The sequence below is a fragment of the Coenobita brevimanus genome, chromosome 66, assembly GCF_032717465.1.
Source record: "Coenobita brevimanus isolate Jiangsu-jjx chromosome 66, ASM3271746v2, whole genome shotgun sequence".
Lineage (NCBI taxonomy): Eukaryota > Metazoa > Arthropoda > Malacostraca > Decapoda > Coenobitidae > Coenobita > Coenobita brevimanus.
In genome coordinates, this window is record NC_137019.1 from 22612740 (window position 1) to 22629134 (window position 16395).

Consider the following 16395-nt stretch of genomic DNA (forward strand, 5'->3'; position numbering starts at 1 on the left):
GAGTAGCACCGTCTGTCTGTTTACGTCCATCCTGCATCCTGTACACCGAAAAACCATAAATGTCTGTGGGTTCTGAAATAGCTGAAAAAAGCACACGGAATACATGCAAAGAATGCATTAAAAAAAGCACGCATTAATGACAAAATACACAAAGTAGATGAAAGAGGCTCACTGAATAGCTGAGTGATATGCACATACAATAGCTTAAAAAAAAAAAAAAAATTTAAAGAGTTAAAAATGTTCAAAATAACTGATACAAATTGCAGGGAAAAGCTTAAATAGTGCTAGGAATAGCTGAAAGAAATGCTCTGTAGAACTAAAAGAATAGTTCGGACTAGCTAAAAACGATGCATGGTAGAGCTAAAATAAAATGCTGGGTGCACTAAAAAAAAGAAAATGCTCATTATTCCTAAAAGAAATGCTCGTTAGGGGTAAACAAACAAAACAAAAATAGCCTGATAAGAATAACATCTCGGAACTGCTATAAGAAACAGACCGAAGGATCGGGCGATTATTGGAAAACCTAGAACAAATGCATGGAATACTAAAAAAATAATAATAATAAAAATAAAAGCTCGGGAAAGTTTAAAGAAATGATCATAGTAACTAAAAGAAATAGCTGAATAAAAAATGCATGGATTATTTAAAAGAAATTCATGGAATAGCTTTTCAGCAAACGAAATACCAAGAAGGCCAGGGGATTCCGATTGCTCTGCCAAATGACGCACAATACCTTCCAAGTCAGGGATATTTCCAGTGTTTTGAAGGTCAAAAAAATATTCGCAGCTATTTTGTTCCACGCTGACGGTACTTTTCAACAAGGCTTTGCCGTTGATATAATGTGGGTGTTTTGCGTCTGTGGTCTAGTGGTTAGAATACCCAGACTGAAGTGATGGCACTGCTTTTCTCGATTTTTGACCATCAAGTGGTAACTGAAGCTATTTGAGAATGTAATTCCACCAAAGGTAGAAGGCTGGCTATTTATCTTACTCTATGCAAGTCCGATTACGTATTTTTACACTCGCACGCGCGAAAGTAAGACAGGTGTTTTGCTCCAATGTGTGTGTGTGTGTGTGTGTGTGTGTGTGTGATTACGTGCGTGAAAGCATGTGTGTATATGGAATGTGTAACTCAAACAGTTTTGATCCGGTTTTAGCCAAACTTGGTGGAAAGGTTCAATGTCCCCCCCCCCATTTTACAGCAACAAGTCGAAGATCAAGGTCAAAGGGCAAGGTCAACTTATCTTTTATCCGATTTAGACCAGATTTGTTGGAATGGTTAAGGGTAAGGCCAGAATGCAGTGATTAATTGTTTAGAATAATCAGTCAAAGGTTAAAATCACAGGTAAAGTCAAATGTCCGATCCTATGACCCAAACAGTTTTGCATCAGTTCGGATCAAACGGTGGAGGGGTTAAGGGTCAGTCAGTGATGAGTTAATTGAGTTTTGAGTACAGTAAGTCAGTGGTCAAGGTCACGGAGCAGTGTCAACTCATGCAGCTTTAGTCCTGTTTGGGCCGAACTTGGTGAAAAGACTGGGACCAGGCAAGAATGAATTAATTACCTCTCCCGGGACAGAGTCCGGTGAGGTACTGTTTTTGGTCGTTTCTTTGTTTATCTTTGTTTTTTTGTTCGTTTGTTAGCAGCATAACGGAAAAACGGCTGAATGAAATTAAATGAAACTTTCAGGATATGTGGACACTGGTCCCAAAAGGAAGTGATTACATTTTGGAGGTAATCGAGTGACCCTGAAAGTTCAAAATCAAGGTCACGGATTTTAAGAGGACTAACTTGAGACCGGATGAAGATAGAAATATTTACTATTATAATATACAGGAACTCCCATATGGATTTTCATTTGGCACCAAGACCTTTGACCTTGAAAGGTCAGGCTCAAGTTCACGGATATTCAGGGGGCTTTAACTTGAAAACAGTTGAAAATAATGAAATATTTACTATCATCAATATATAGGAAGTCCTATTGTTTACCGACACTAAGTGGCAGTACCGATTCAACATTTAACGGCAATAAAGCAACTGCTGTCGGACGAGGTTTGTTGTGCCTGGCAGGACTTATCTGATTTTGAAAACAATTGGTCTAAAGTTAAGATTATAGGCAAAGTTAGACGTTCAGCCATTGTACCAGTTCTTGGGAGCAGGTGTTGGGTTCACTGAGTGTTCCTTGTTGTTTTATTACTTCCGTCTCCAAACAATGTTCTGCTTAGGAGTGTTTTTCCACTGCAGGAGTTGGATATAGACGTCATCCCCATTCATTAACACAGGTCCTTCCCAAGTTCAGTGAAGACGTCTGGAGGCAGCAAGAATAATAGGAGAAATACGTTGTTGGGTTCAAGGTTGTAAATGGACTAGTCTGCTGTAGCCTAACCGCGGGACCTTATGCCGGGGACAGGGTGATAGGGTACTGATTGTTTATCACTTCAGTCCAAGGACGCATTATTTCGTTATTCTTGCTACCGCCGGATGATTTACTCAGCTTATTGAAGACACATTTCAGTACAGGTGTTAACGAAGGATACATCTAACCTCTCCGGCTTGAAAAGCGTGTCCTGAGGCGACTAAGATTGTATGGAGAGAGGGGAAAAGTTGATTTTACGACATTAACTCCTTTAGACTTCACTTGCTTTGTTTTAGTTGATGTTATTCCATTTTATTTAACCTGAGACCTTCATCCCATCGCAGTGAAGGGGTTGTGAATGTTGGTTGTATCTCTCTTAGTCCTGGCTGAACAAAGTTGTCTCCAGATTGCTGTCTATCTATATCTATCATTCACTCCGTCGTTGCCTCATCGGGAGCGTAGGGGCCCGGGGCTTGGTTGTTTAGGTCATATTGAAAGCGAGAGTGACCAGTCATTTATTCCTGAGTGTCAGTTTTAAAACAAGAAACTCCATCCTTCCCTCCGGTGTAAACCTTTAAGGGATACATCCAGTTGGAATACTTATACCTACTGGACTACAGGGTGTCCATTTGGGTACAAGCTAAGTTTACCACCTAACGTAGTGTTTCCTGGATTACAAGGAACGTTCAGTCAACCCGTGTTATGCAGTGTGATGTCACGTTGGTTGTGTGTCGTTGCCTATGTACTGTGGTGGAGCAGCGCAAGAGATAAACAGCCAGGCGGGGTTCGGGTCTGCTGGTGCTGCTGAAGAGAGAGGCAGAGTTAGGTTGGGAGGGAAGGGAGGTGTGTATATGGAGGGAACACTAGGTTCACTTTCAACACACGCCTTTTGTAGATTAGTTCCGGCTGTAAAACGAGTCCTTCTCCAGTTTGGTGTGGTGAGGGATAGAATCACTGGCTAGGTTTATCCCCTTCACTTTGACAGACCTTTCCCAGCAAAATTAAATCGTTTGTGGGTATCAACATTGTCCAACGAGTCATCTGGCTGGGTATATGGAAGGATGGTTCACTGGGTAGGTCAGGGGTGCTGTAACCCCATCACTACGAGAAGCCTTTCTAAAGTTGAGTGAAATCGTCTGTCGATAGTACAGTAAAAATAACACGGAAAGACGTCGCCCTGTTGAAAAGGTTATTTGGGACTGTTTTGTCTCTTGAGTACGAGAGGCCTCACCCAAGCAAAATGAAATCGTCAGCTAGTAGCGTGAATGATTAAAAGAAAGAGTTAAAGACCAAAGAAAAGTTAGTAAATAATCATATCAATAAATTCATATTTTATCTAGTTAGAATGATGTGCAGTTAAGGTATGGACAGACGCCATAAAAAGCTTAGCCTCGGTGCTCATCTCCGTAACGTAGGTCTCTGGGTCTGTGGCAAGTAATTCAAACTCTTCTTGGCTACAAGGTCGCTGCGTCATCCGGGTTACCACAGTCATCTCCCCAGGTGTTAACTTAGGCACTTACTACCTACCAGCTACGATGGATGCACCGACACCTGAATGAGGTGGAGTAGAGGGATCGTTTCCTTTGATTAGTTCTTTTATTCTCTTTATTGAGCCAGGTAGACGGAATCGATGGTCATTATTTTTGTACGGAATGTATCTGTGTGTGTCTGTCTGTGTCGAAAACTTAAGCCTAAGAATTACTGATTGTAGAAGGAAAAATTATTAATAAATGTTGTTTAGTGTCACAACTTGAGTTCACATTTCACTCAACCAGCCCTGGGAGTCATCCAGGATGGATTCATACTTGTTAAGTTTTCATTTAACGGTATTATTACAGTTTACCTGGCTCACAGATGACGGGTAGTCTTGTATATTCATTAGTATATTCATCTTCTCATTTAAAGATTTTAAAATTATTATTCATTATTTAATATTATTTTCTTATCATTCTTAGTGACTGCCAAACCTTCCAAAATGCTGGACCTAGAAACACCTTTGTCACTGGGTTACTTAGTTACTGAGTGACTGAATTACTTCGGTACCGAGGCACTAATTATCTTTTGTTATTCAGCCCGTCGCGCATCACCACATGCTACCATATGTTGCCAGGAGTCTTTCTCTGTCGTGAGGTTAGGTATATTAATACATTTTGAAGATTTGGTGTTTAAGCTTTGGGAGTGTACAGAAGAGGTTGAAATCTGAAGGGTTCGTTTCGGGAGAAGTTCAGCGCCCCTTAGTTATGTTTTAGGATGCACAGATTCAGAAGCATTTATTTATTTATTTATTTATTTTTTATTTTTTGCGTCAGCGCTATTCTGTAAGCTTGACCGTTGCCAAACATCTCCGTCTTCTGCAAGCCTTGGGGATGCAAGCGTCACCGGATTTTTATAATTAATTTAGTTATGTTGTGTTTTTATGAGGGTCCAACAGATGTGGCCACCAAACGTGCAAGTTTAATACTGTTTTTCTTTTCTCTCAGCAGATTATTGAACGTTATATTTTCATTGAGAAGTGCTGTTTTCCTAAAAAATAATACTGGGGGGGGATTTAGTACTTTTTCTTTTATTTATCATGCTTATATACCTACCATTCTCTTCTTTGGTATTTTTCTCTGATACATATTTATCAATGTTCCTGCGTCTTATACCTATCTGTCTATCTATCTATTTATCTTTCGTTTATTTGTCACATACGCCATTTGACTGTAATTACTTTTCCTCCTTTTTTTTCTTGTTTTCACTTTGCGTATTGTATTCATCTGCTTATTTTATTTTATCATTTGTTTTTGTTTTCGCTTTACAGCTTTTTTGTAAGTTCATTCCTTTGTTTCATGTGTTGTTTTCTGCGTTCATTATTTTTTTTACTCATTTTTTATCTGGCAGTGTTTCTTTTATTGATTTTTTATGTGCTACACTTTGTTTTAATTCAGGTCTGTGTCACAGCAACACAGTAAATATTCCTGTTTATGTATTTTATCTCTGTTTTTATTACACCACTTTGTTGAGCGCCACAAAACTTGTGTATCCCTCTCCTCCCCTACCCCCCTCCCCTCTCTCTCTCTCTCTCTCTCTCTCTCTCTCTCTCTCTCTCTCTCTCTCTCAAGTTACGTGGGTGGTGGTAAGTAAGTAAAATAAGTGGTAAGGAGGGTAAGTGCAGGAGCAGTCGCCAGGGGGAGTCACCAGTCTTACAAACACTGCATTGCTATTGATATATTTTAGTAATTTCTTCAGGCAGATGATACACGATTAAATTTATGTGGGAGAAATCTTGGAGGCACCACCTGGACGTATAAAACTTGTAAACATTGTGGTGTATTATGAATTTCGTGGTATATGGGATGTTTAGAACCGTGCATTTATACAGCAATGAGTATATATTAGGAAGGGTAAGTATATCATCACGCTTATAATGTTCCTACTTGATGGCATACTGCACATTGATTGTTTGAGAGACCGAATACACACTCTCAATTTCATCCTGCATTTCTGTCTATCCGCGTGTATTTGTATGGTATGCTCTTTGTCATTTAACGCCTTTAGTCCAAGAGATGTTTTCGGAGTTCAGTAAAATCGTATACTTGTAATCAAACCATAATAGGAAATCATCGTTGTCCTGAATGGGTTAGTAACTGCCGGATCGTCTTAAAGGCTGGCCTAAAACCTCTTCGTTTACTGAGTTAATGATGCATCATTCAGAATTGAGGTCTTTGCAGCCTTACGGTTCAAGGCAGTTACAGGGGCCTTCTTAAGGCCACCCTTGATGATCCTTAGGGGCACACTCGTTTAAGGTTCTTTTAGGGACTTTTTTTTTTTTTTTTTAGGCCTTTTTTGGTCCTTTTTGAACCAGAATCCCTTGGGTCCGACAGGAAACAGCGTTAGATGTAGGCAATAATGCATTGTGCCTGAGTTTCTTATCAATGGATCTTTCTCTGAATAACAGTCAATGCTGTAGTGTATATGAAATGTTTATAAACAAGACTTTCTGTGAGGCAACAGTTGATACAGAGGAGCACACACGAGTTGTTTACGTAAGCTGCCACTTCCCCCGTCAAGCAGGTTAAATCCCATTAAAACCCTGCACCGCCTCCTACTGCGTGCCCCTCGTCAAGAAGGCTTTCTTGTACTCTTCCTTAACAATATATTTTGTTTATTACACCTTAACCCCCTCAGCGATAGGAAATATTTTTTGCTTTATTCATGCTGTCCCTAGACCACTCCTCCAGTTCCAAAAGTCCCTGCAAAGCTGCATAAAATAGTAGGTATGTAGAAAAAAATAAAAAAATACGCCACCGAATTGGCGAGTGTTGAGAGGGGTGGGTGGTGAAGTGAATGAAAGGAAGGCAATGATTGATTATGTGTGTGTGGATGAAAGGATGCGAAGATGTGTAATGGATGCAAGAGCTTAAAGAGGTTGGGGGAGTAGACTTTCTGACCACTACTTGGTGGTGGCCAGAATCAAGATCCAAGTATGATGGAGAAATAGAAGAAGGGAAGGACGGGAGGAAGGAGTAGTTGCAAGGAGAGTGGAAAGGTTACAAGAGGATGAGAAAAAGGCAGAATATAAGAGAGAATTGGAGGAACAACTGGGCAAAAATGCATTGGAGCAGATGGGCGACGTGGAAAGTGTGTGCAGGATATTCACAGAAGAAATATGTGCAGCATGTGATGTGTGTGGGTGGATGAAGAGAAGACGGAGGGGGGGGTGCAAGGAACAGCATGGTGGAATGAAGAGGTGAGACAGGCTGTGGCACAAAAGAAGAGAGCATACAATGAATGGATGAGAAATAGGGACGTGGAAGAAGTTGACAGACGGAAGAGAGAGTTATATGTAGACAGAAGAGAGAGGTGAAAAGATTAGGAAGAGAGAGTAAGAAGAAAGTGGATGAGGAATTGGGAAGGAATTTGAGTGTAAAGTGGAGGGACTGTAAGAAAATGTTATGGAAGGAGGTGAAGAGAGTAAGTCAGGGTGGCGGTGAAGTTAGGGGGGGAGTGAAAGATAAAAATGGTAGATTACTAGTGAAGAAGGGAGAAAAAGTGAGCAAATGGAGAGAACACTTTAAGGAATTGTTGAACATAGAGGATGGAAGTAATGCGAGTATAAGTGGCTGGGAAATGGCTGGGAGAAGGAGGGAGGTGAGAAGACAGGAAGAAATCAGTTGGATGGAAGTTGTGGAAGCAATGGGGAAAACCCCAGGAATTGATGGAGTGTGTGGTGAAATGCTGAAGCATGGGGGAGAGATAGTAGTAGAATGGATGTGGAAGATGTGCAGACTGGCCTGGGAGGAAGGTAGAGTCCCAGAGGATTGGAAGTCAGGTATAATTATTATTCCCTTGTACAAAGGAATAGGGGAAAAAGAAATGTGTGGTAATCATAGGGGCATTTGTCTTCTTAGTGTAATAGGAAAAGTGTATGGTAGGATACTTATTGACAGAGTTAGGGAAATCACAGAGGAATTAGTTGGAGAAGAACAGGGAGGCTTTAGGAAGGGAAGAGGTTGTGTAGATCAGATATTCATTCTTAGATCTTTAGTGGAAAAGTTTCTAGAGAAGGGAAAGAAGTTGTATGTGGCTTTCATGGATTTGGAGAAAGTACATGACAGGGTGGATAGACAAGGATTGTGGAAAGTGTTAAGAATATATGGAGTAGATGGGAAGTTGTTGAATGCTGTGAAGAGTATGTACGATGGTGCTAAGGCTGCAGTGCGTGTGGATGGTGAACTGAGTGAATTTTTCTCTTTGAAGGTTGGGTTGAAACAGGGATGTGTCTTGTCTCCATGGTAGTTCAATTTGTACATGGATGGGGAAATAAAAGAGGTACAGGGGAGGGCAGTGGATGTTGGAGTGACCCTGGTGAGAGAGGGTAGTGTTTGGAAACTCCCAGTACTGTTGTTTGCAGATGATACTGTGTTGTTGAGTGAAGACGAAGGGGAGGTGCAAGGCTTGGTGGATGAGTTTGGGAGAGTGTGTAAGAAACGGAATCTAAAAGTGAATGTAGGGAAGAGTAAAGTGATGGTCTTAGAGAGATGAAGTCAGTGAATGTACAGTGAGGTTGGATGGTGAGAAAATGGAAAATGTGAGTACGTTTAAGTACTTGGGTAGCGTGATGAGTAAGGATGGAAGTTTGGAGCGTGAAGTGCTTGAAAGGGTACAACAAGGAAGAAAGGTTGCTGGTTCCTTGAAAGCAGTGATAAGAAACAAGGAAGTGATAAAGTTACTACATGACAGTATTGTGATACCAACTCTAACGTATGGAAGTGAAGCTTGGACGTTGTTGGAAGGACACAAGTCAAGAGTGAGAGCAGTGGAAATGAGTTATTTGAGAGGAGCCTGTGGAGTCACATGGAGAGACAGGCTGACGAATGAGGATATAAAGGAGCGTTGTGGTGTGGATGTGGATGTGATAGGAAGCATTATGAGGAACACACTGAGGTGGTTTGGCCATGTGGAGAGGATGGAGGGTGAGGTGGAGGGGGAAAGAGGGAGGGGGAGGCTGAGGATGAGATGGAGGGATGGAGTGGAGAGGTACATGAGAGAGGAGGGTGTAAGTTGGGAGCAGGGCAGTGAAATGGCGGGGGACAGGGAGACGTGGAGTCGATTTGTTTGTGGCCACCCTGTTAGGGATTGAGGCGTCTGGCAATAGATAGATAGATAGATCTTACATGTTATTTATATCCATATAACCCCTTCAGTACAGTGACGTGCTTCTGGCTTACATTCTGCAACTGGATGATATCGGTTTATGTGAAGGGAAACCATAGTATATTACTGAAGGTTGTATGAAAACACTTCAGTTTAGAAAATATCTCAAAACCCGAGTAAATCGTCTTGATAGAGTAGGAAAAAATTAAAGGATATCGTAGTGATGGAGTTAATGGGGGAGAATGTTACTGTGTCCCACTCACTGCAGAAATATACTGTACTGTACTCCCCTTACACTAACCTGGCTCAGACTTTCGCCTTTTAAGGTGTACGAGTATATCATGTACTTCGTTTGCAGAATAGGACTACCGTTGCCCTACATGCTTTTCATAGCACTTCATTGTGATTAGCATGATATTCTAGTGCCTGTCTACTGTTAAAACTAAGCTTTCAAGACGAAGAGATGGCAATTTAGGTCAAGTATATGTAAAAAGAGTCTGGTAAAGGCGAAAGTGAGTGTCCTTAACCAAGAAGAATACGAGGCCAGGCGCCACCAAGCCCATTACCCTGCCGTTACCCCCCTATTACCTTCATTATGCCACAGTGGACCACGCTCTCTCTCTCTCTCTCTCTCTCTCTCTCTCTCTAAGGCTTCGTGGTTGCCCTATTTCTTCAGACTAATGTTGTGTTTTATATTTCATTCTTGCTGCCTCCAGAGACTCAAGATGATTTTATTCAGTGTGGAGCAGAGCAGTCTAGTAGAAAGAAGAAAACATGGAGGCTTTTGCTAACTCTCTCCAGTGTGAAAATATATGCTAAGCTGAATAAAATCGTCCTGAGTCGGTGGCTAAGCGAAAAACACCGAAAGAATTTGTTCAGTTTTTATACTGGAACAGTGTGGTATCGCAAGAACTAGATATTCATTACATCACGATACATAGTGAGACTGTGAGCAATAAATTTTGAAACCTAGTGATGTGATCTTTTGAGACTATTACAATTTATCAGAATATTATATGACAGTTCATAAATATTCGACCAATACTAGAACATTTTAAGTCTCCGCTCCTGTAAAATTACGAACAGCAATATCGATCATCCTTTTATGTTGAATAATTATAGAACCCTCACGCACTACCCTGAGAAGTTTGTTAGTCTAAGAAAATTTCAGCATTGCGTATGTAAAGTAATTATTCATTGTCTCGCTATCACAGTGAACTGCATCGATATAATACTCACGTTCGCAAATGTACATGGTTTCCTCCCCCCCACAACAAAAAAGTTCATTTGAACCTAAAGTGGCGAATCTATCCACGATTTATTTTGCCTACTACATCTGTTTATCGTGTTGTACGTTACCTGGTCAAACTTTGTCAGTACTACACACACACACACACACACACACACACACACACACACACACACACACACACACACACACACACACATATATATATATATATATATATATATATATATATATATATATATATATTATATGATAAGTAGAATATCAGACTAATTTGGGTAATCAGTCGCTAAGAAAAAGGTGTTGTGAAGCTCAGTGTGTCCCTCAGGACTATTATAATTGGCTAAGGTTGCTCCTTTACACTTTCACTATTCGGTTTTATTTCAGCATAGAACGCGCTCTTTTTCATTTTTAATGTTATTTATGCCACCATTATCGACATTAAAGCGATATACACAGCATACTAGTGAGTAATAAGGTGTAAAATGCAAGATAAATTGGCAAGGAAGAGGTGTTACAAAGCCACCCATGCCATTTAGAACACAGGCCCTACACTCCCGCCCATAGCCCCGTCCAACAACAAGGGGCCCCCAGCACCCTTGCCTTAGCGGGAGGACCATCAGACCACCTTAATGGATCCCATACCATATCTGACGTCCTCTCCACACGACACACGTTTCTCCTTTATTAATCTTTTTGCTGCGGGAAGCTACGGAAGGGAGTGATTTTGTTTTTGCCTCGTAGCGTATAAGAGAGACTGGATTCTATATTTTGCCTTACTCGTATTATAAGACCTACACAAGGGAAAGCTTGCCTAATTTTCGATGCCACCACCAGAGGACCATTAAAATATTGTTTGTTACCCATTTTAAATCCCCTATTATGATTTTCTATTCCTTATTAATTCCACAGTAAATTACAGAAGAGTTTCCTATTAAAGATCCATTGCTACCGATAAATCTATTGACAGTTTCAAGATGTTACAGTTTGAGTTGTGTAAAGATAAAGTTGTGATAATCCGGAACTTAACCCTGGATTAAGGAACTGCCCTGTATAAGAAAATTGTTACAGTGGGTGAAGTGAAGGTAGTTTGTCTTGCTTTCTACGACCAAAAGGTGTTTGTCTGATTTTTCTTTAGTTCTGATGAGACTTGGAAAGCTTGTGATCACATTAACTACAAATTCTATTACTTTTCTCTCTCTGTACGGTGATTGTATAATAACTGCTAGTACTGCTCTTTGCAACTGAAAATATGCTCTGTCTGTCTGTCTGTCTGTCTGTCTGTCTATCTGTCTCTCTCTCTCTCTCTGAAATATGTTCCGACATAGATAAAGGAGCTGTGTACAAGAACTTGCTCACCTTTTAAACATGGTTAGGATGACAATGATGATGATGACGATGATAATGATGAGGACTTACATATTCTTAAACCCCGTCTCTTCGTATTCAGCTAAAGATAAACTTCCACGAGCGAAAGTATGTCGACAGTGCTCTGACATAATTGTGTCCTGCTCCATTAGTCTCATTCCTTCTCAGCCGACACTACGCCTGCTTCCTTCCATACTCCTATATTGTCTTCACATTGCTGTCACATTAAAATTTATGATACTAACAGCTTTCTGAATCACAGCTGGCAGAGAATGTCGGCCAACTTTTGCTTCTGGCTACCTGCTTTTTATAGTGGCGTATTTTCTTCTTCAACTGCATCTATCAAACGATTGCACGTCTGTTAGGACTGACGTCTAGTACTATAGATGTTAAAGAAAACTGTACTTAATCTCCTCAGCTCGAAAAAATCTCTCGTTATCTGAATTAAATCGTCCACAGATAACAAAAGCAGAACAAAAGAATGCACCATGAAGTCAAGACGACTAACTATGTGTGTGTGTGTGTGTGTGTGTGTGTGTGTGTGTGTGTGTGTGTGTGTGTGTAATTCACCGGGTCGGTCAGGATCACTTGATGGTCGTGATCGTCAGCTTTTTTACCCTCCCGGAAGGGAGCTGAGAGCTCATATAGTCCGATCTAAGGGCAAGGCTGTGACCTTCACACACACACACCCGTCCCCTTGCTCAAGGGGGACAGTAACCACCCACTTCATCAGTGAAACTTTTCGCAACCCGAGCGAGGCGCGAACTCCCGTCCACCAGTTGGCAAGCGAGAACGTTACCACTGCACCAGCGAGCGTGTGTGTGTGTGTGTGTGTGTGTGTGTGTGTGTGTGTGTGTGTGTGTGTGTGTGTGTGTGTGTGTGTGTGTGTGTGTGTGTGTGTGTGTGTGTGTGTGTGTACCCATGGCGTGTACGAGGGCTGTGTGGACCAACATTCGTCGGTATCCATTCACATATTTTTACGGAAATCAATTTTTGTGTCGAGGTTCTGGATGGTCCTGTTCCAGTAGGGTTCTTCTCACGGTGCTCCTAACCTGCCCTGCCCTGCCCTGCCCTTCCCTGCCCTGCCCTGCCAAGCACCTATACCACTGCCCTCCCCTGCCCTGCCCAGCGCCTATTCCACTGCCCTGCCCTGCACTTCACCTCTACCATTGCCCTAATTATTAATGTCCCCCCTGCTCTTCTCCTATACTACTGCCCTGGCCTGCCCTGCCCTACACCTCAGCCATTGCCCTGCCCTGGCTTACCCTGCAACTCTACCATTGCCTACCCCTGCCCTATACCCTGCACCTCTACCACTGCTGTGTCTCCTCTTAGCTGCAACTAATTTCCGCTTTTCATTTCATTTCTCCCTTTGACCATTCCTATTTTATCATTCCTTCATCGTCTACCTTCCTTTCACATTCTCTACCCTTTCTCTCTTTTTGCTCCCCTCTCCTTCTCTTCCCCCATACCCTCTCCTCTTCTCTCCCTCTCTTTTAACTCCCATCCTTTCTCAGTATCTTCATTACCCTCCTCTTCCCTACCTCTCCCTTCCTCTCCATCGACACTCGCTCCCCACTTCACTTTACTTCCAATCCTTCATACACAGACCGTCTTTCTTTTCCTTCCCCTTCATAGCACCTCTCTCTCGCCCATTCCCTCCTCACATCCTCCTCTCCTCTCCCCTCCCTCTTCTCAAACTCTTCCCTTCCCCTCCCCTTCATCACATCCCTTCCTTCCCCTCCTCACATCCCTTCATTCCTGTTCCTTTCCTCAGACTCTCCGTTCAGTTCAGACTTCATATCACTTCTTTCCTCTCTCCTCACTTCCCTTCCTTCCCTCTCCCTGACTTTTTCCTACCCCTCCACCTTCTCTCCTTTCCCCCTCTTCCTCCCCTCCTCCCCTATCACCTTACACTCCTGGGAAGACCTTGGTACTGTGGTAAGGAGGTGCTGGGGTGGCGGGGGGGAGGGGGCTTGTAGCGGTGAGTTTTGATCCATGATACTTTGATTAGATACGGAGAGAGAGAGAGAGAGAGAGAGAGAGAGAGAGAGAGAGAGAGAGAGAGAGGGGGGGGGTATTCAGTTTCTTTTTCATCGTTTCACTTTGCATACTTGAACTTATGATTTAAAAAAAAAAAAGCTTGTGAGGATTTTAACTGCGAATCGAAAACAGGTTTTAGAGTTCCCACTGTGTTGGGTTATAAGGATTTTTAAAATGGATACGTACTGAGAGACATAATTAATGGTGGAGAAAAGAAGTTTTATTGTCTTTGGCATAGGGGACTTTTCAACACCTCTTCCTTAGTTATTCAATTTGTATAGTACAAAAAAATATCTTCTTGTTCGTAAATTACATCCTTTTAACATCTTTAAATAACGTACTTTACATAAAGCAGCCGTATGTGACTTAAGGAATAGGTGGTGGGTGGCGTACGTAGCTGACGTGCACACCAGGCTTGTGTTACTAGACCCACCAGCTTTATGCGGTGGTCGGCTGTTTTGATAATCTGTTATTAAAGGATGATGTCATTGGGGGTAAGGTAACGCAGGACGATACCTGACACAGGCACTGAAGCAAAACTTATTATCTATTTTCTGTAACCTTTTGAGCCCAAGCACGTCTCTCGTATTGTATTCTTGCTGTCTCCAGGCGACACTTTTGCCATCAGAGGGCAATGCCAACATCAACGCTTTTGATATAGTTGGGACTAAATGTAGTGGAAGGGTTTGGGATCAGAGAAGGATAAAGTAATTCGAGTCTGAGAACAATCGGTTTGTCATGGGTCACAGGGCTGGGGCAAAGGTTAGGCTGTATACTAACTGTAGGGACTGGGTGTTGCATTCTCTGAGTGTTGCTCCCGCTTATAGTTTAATCTTGTTTTTACTGGACGATTCTTTTTATTTCAGGAGAGCCTCCTAGCACTGAAATGGTTACTGACGGCTATATCTAATCTCTCCACTTCAAAATACAATTGTGTGTGTGATACCTTTACCTACGTGTTTCCTTTACCCGTGTGATCCCCTTACCTATGTGTTCCTTTACATCTGTGATACCCTTACCTATGTATTTCCCTTACATGTGTGTAACCCTTGCCTGTGTGATACCCATACCTGTGTGTTACCATTACCTGTGTTATGCCCTTACCTGTGTGATACCCTCACCTGTGTGATACCCTCACCTGTGTGATACCCTCACCTGTGTGATACGCATACCTGTGTGACACCCTTACCTGTGTGATACGCATACCTGTGTGATGCCCTTACCCGTATGATTCCCTTACCCGTATAATACCCTTACCTGCGTGATACCCCCACCTGTGTGATACCCTTACCCGTGTGATAGCCTTACCCGGGTGATACCCTTACCCGTGTGATACCTGTGTGATACCCTTACCTGTGTGATACCCTTGCCTGTGTGATACCCCTACCTGTGTTATGTCTTGAACTTATGTGATGATCTACCTTACCTACGTTTTACTCATGTATGTGTGACATCCTTACTTGTTTTGTTTAAGTCTGTAAAGTTTCAAATTTTCGAGCGCTCAGTGCTATTATGGGATTTTAATTTCAATAATACCAGCCAGATATACTGAGGTTTAGACACCATCGCAGCACTTCCAGAGTTATTCACCTGTCCTGTATGTTTAATCACCTTCTTTAATGACTAGTCTTATGTAACTACCTGTCTGTTGTGTTAATATATAAATCAACGTGACCTCACCAACCATTCTAGTATTTCCACGCGACTTAGCATTTCCACGTGACCCTGGTGTAGCCATGTGATCTACACATATCCACGTGATCTTGGTATTTTCACGTGGTCTTAGTATTTCCATGCGATTTCGCATTCTTCACTTCTGTAACTCACATTCCATCACATCGTATTGATTTTTCCTGAATAATAATAATATTTTCACATAATGGCTTCGTCCCGATAATTAAGTATCGTATGTTTATAGCTTCAGTGACGATGGGGAAGGTAACTCCATAATTTTTGATGAACATTTATATAATATTCCCGGTTTTGTATCTGATTACACAACATCCCATATTGAACAGTGCAGGCAGCAGTGATAGTGTGAATTCTGCCACATTCGGTTTTCGTCATTTGATGGAAAATTTATCATCAGATATTTGAAGGTCTCTTTCCTCTCGTGATATGAGATAAAGAGACGGCCGAATGATTTTGTCAGTCACCAAGTTATAATTATCTCCCTCCTGCATATTTTTTATCCAGAGCAACAAGTGGCCTCGCCAGTCTGCTGATAACTTAATTATCACTGTATAATCAGTTCATGTGGTCTCTCCAACGTAACACACCTCGTGACCTCAAAATATTGCCACGTTGAGTACACCGCTTCCCATCCGATCAGCGAAGTTAAGCAACGTTGGGTCTGGTTAGTACTTGGATGGGTGACCGCCTGGGAACACCAGATGCTGTTGGCATCCCTACGTGTCAAGTGGGGTTGGTGGAGGATTAGTGCCCCTCCCTGTAAAACAATTAACTCTAAGCCCTTGGCCACCCCATTTGGGATACATGGCGTCTGGCAATGGATGGATGGATGGACTTCACGTGAGATTAAGAAGATCGTATTATATAGGCTCCGAATCACGTGGTCTTATTACACCATAAGATCTCGGTAAACTACGTGACATGAATAAACAATGTAACCTAAACAAGCACTGTGATGTACCCAAACACCGTGATAAATAAATAAATAAATAAATAAATATATATATATATATATATATATATATATATATATATATATATATATATATA

The 16395-nt window shown here is 41.8% G+C and overlaps 1 pseudogene; it reads left to right on the forward strand.

Annotated features, from left to right (window-relative positions):
* The first annotated feature begins 15939 nt into the window (after positions 1-15939).
* On the forward strand, positions 15940-16058 carry LOC145405428 (5S ribosomal RNA; annotated as a pseudogene).
* Positions 16059-16395: the final 337 nt, after the last annotated feature.